This window comes from Schistocerca serialis, chromosome 1 (assembly GCF_023864345.2).
Source record: "Schistocerca serialis cubense isolate TAMUIC-IGC-003099 chromosome 1, iqSchSeri2.2, whole genome shotgun sequence".
Classification (NCBI taxonomy): Eukaryota; Metazoa; Arthropoda; class Insecta; order Orthoptera; family Acrididae; genus Schistocerca; species Schistocerca serialis.
In genome coordinates this window covers 434,343,817-434,346,814 of record NC_064638.1, presented here as the reverse complement: position 1 = coordinate 434,346,814, position 2,998 = coordinate 434,343,817, and the positions used below count along the sequence as shown (strand labels likewise).

At 47.1% G+C, this 2,998-nt stretch overlaps 1 non-coding gene across 1 annotated transcript; it reads left to right on the top strand.

Annotated features, from left to right (window-relative positions):
* Positions 1-268: 268 nt before the first annotated feature.
* On the top strand, positions 269-342 carry Trnat-ugu (transfer RNA threonine (anticodon UGU)). The gene has a single exon. It is a non-coding gene; the product is annotated as a tRNA-Thr (tRNA).
* The last annotated feature ends 2,656 nt before the right edge of the window (positions 343-2,998 follow it).

The window sequence follows — 2,998 nt, the reverse complement described above, 5'->3', positions numbered from 1 at the left end:
CAGGTTCGAATCTTGCCTCGGGCATGGATGTGTGTGATGTCCTTAGGTTAGTTAGGTTTAAGTAGTTCTAAGTTCTAGGGGACTGATGACCTCAGAAGTTAAGTCCCATAGTGCTCAGAGCCATTTTTTTTTTGTTTGTTCTCGAAAGAACAGTTACTGTTGATGACCGTGCAGCTTTTCCCTGGAATAAATGATGACTGACTCACAATCTTAGCTGCCGACAGGTGTTGTTGGGGATAAGTCCCTGCAGTCACGCTATTCATCTGTGTCCTCGGTGGCTCAGATGGATAGAGCGTCTGCCATGTAAGCAGGAGATCCCGGGTTCGAGTCCCGGTCGGGGCACACATTTTCAGCTGTCCACATCGAGGTATATCAACAACACCTGTCGGCAGCTGAGGTTGTCAGTTAGTCATCATTCATATGTTTACCAGTGACTGTATCGTGTTCAAAGATTTTGAGTCCATGCAGCACTGTGCCTACCCACACCATTACACCTGGTCCACCAGAACTATCATGTTCGATAATGATGGACATACCCCAATTTGGCATGAGGCCGGAACGCTCATTGCACACAGGATCATTTTGACGATATAAAACAAATGCCGTTGGCGCACATCAATCAGGGCGAGCACAGTGCTGCATGCGAGATCTGCCCATGCACTTCTCCTGTCGCAACCACATACGTGTTTCTTCTCCAAACAGTTGTGCAAATAGCTCAGTAAGATTGAGTAATAAGGCGAAAATACAGATAAATATCATTACTGTTTCTACAGACAAAACAGTATTCGTTGTTTACGGTGCATACCTTCAGCAACCATCCGTTCTGAGTGCAGCTTTTTCTCACTGGCAGATGCTTCATCTAATGTTACACAATGACGACAGAAATTTTTTTGAGCTGTACGCTGATGACCACTGAGATTGAAACAGCAGCAATACTAGACGGCCTCCTTAGCGAAATGGTTAATGTTGCTGATTATCGTGACGAGAAGCCCAGTCGAGTGTTGGTAAGTATGCAGGTGTTTTCAGAGGTAGGGAGGTCTGGTATGAGTTCCACTCCGTCCCTGTAACGCCATATGAGGAGCTGCTTGAATAAAGAAGCAGCCGCACCATCAGAATTCATCTATTGGCAATAACAGCTGGAGGGATGGGCGACATACTGATCACATGTCCCACGATCATGGATCACTTTCCTTACTGCCTTGTGTGCAGCTCTCGGCAAGTTGGAACAGTCTAATCCGTAAGTGGCGCTTACATGTATACCACTAAGGATAGCAAATAACGAAATTTTAGTTATCGTGCATTGGTAGTATAGTAGAAGAATACGTAATTTATTTGTATGTGATATGTTACTATACAGATGCGAAATTTAGTACAGAGAGCTGCCACCATTGGTGAAACAACAGCCGGCCGGGGTGGACGAGCGGTTCTAGGCGCTACAACTTTGACCTGGCTTGGCATCGAGGAGAAGAAAACCGGAACAGCAGTCATCGTTCCGACAGTCCATGGTGGTCTAGGTGTCGTCTCACTGTCCATCTGGATACATGTCTTGTTCCAGAGCAGCTAATTTCTTGGTTCACTGGACGTGACGCGGCTGCGCACAACATATGTTTCCTCTCCGGCGCTACTCACGTGAGGCCTTTGAGATCCTGCATGGCTATAAGTATGAGCCTCTTCAAAAATTCGACACATTGTTTGCATCACAGTCGTGGGATCACGACCAACGTGAACAGCAGTATCCTGGAACGATAAACCACAGTCTCGATAGGACACACTTTTTTATTGCACACGAAAATCACACATTGCATTTTGTACCTCTAAAGTTCATGCATGCCTGTATTCGTCGTGGCGTAATATCCACAAGTTCATCAAGGCACTGTTGGGACATACTGTCCCACTCCTCCATGGCGATTCGCCTTAGAGCCCTCAGAGTGGTTGGTGGGTGACGTCGTCCGGAAACAGCCCTTTTCAATCTACGCCAGGCATGTTCGATACGGTTTATGTCTGGAGAACATGTTGACCACTCTGGTCGAGCGACGTCGTCATCCTGGACGCGCCGAAGGCGAGCGGCAAGAATTCGGGTAAAAATCTTGAAGTCACAATTTGACATGGTCAACGGCGGATAATGCCCAACTCCCCGACCTCCCGATAGCTTGAGGACCGGGATAACTAAGCGTTCTACGAATTCAGGTTTGAGGGGAAGGTCAGGGTTCATCAGTTCTTCAAACATCGCAGTCCAGCGTGAGTCCATGATGTCGTGGAATGTGCGGTAAAACTCCAGCGGGAACCCATCTAGACTTAGGGTTTTATTCGCCGCACCCATCAGCCGTAATTGTCGCTGTGAAAATCTCCGCAGCAGCCTCGTCCAGGGTACCAGTCAAGGAAAGGAGGACATCAGTCGTTACCGCTATATTCTGGTCCTCTGCTGCATAAAACTGGTTGTAGTGGTCCACAAAGGCTTTTACGATGTCACTCTGGGACGTCAATCAACGACCATCTGACATGTCGAGGGCGTCGACCAGCTTTCTCCGACACCCCTGCTTCTCTCGGATAATATGATGCACGGACGGGGACTCTCCTAGTACACAATCGTGACATCTAGCGCATACTATAGTGCCTTCAAGGTGGTGACGCATAAGAGAAGTATCTTCGCCTTAATAAGTTGAATTTCAACCTGTCGTTGAACAGAGGGAACCTGGTTTGAGAGTTCCCGGAGTGTTTTGAAATAGTATTCCACGGTATGTCTATGTGATTACATCTACGTGATTGCTCCGCTATTCTCAATAAAGAGCCTGGCAGATGGTTCAATGAACCACCTTCAAGCTGTCTCTCTACAGTTCCACTCTCGAACGGCACGCGGGAAAAACGAGCACTTAAATTTTTCTGTGCGAGCCCTGATTTCTCTTATTTTCTCGTGATGATAATTTCTCCCTATGTAGGTGGGTGCCAATAGGATGTTTTCTCAATCGGAGGAGAAAACTGGTGATTGAAATTTCATGAG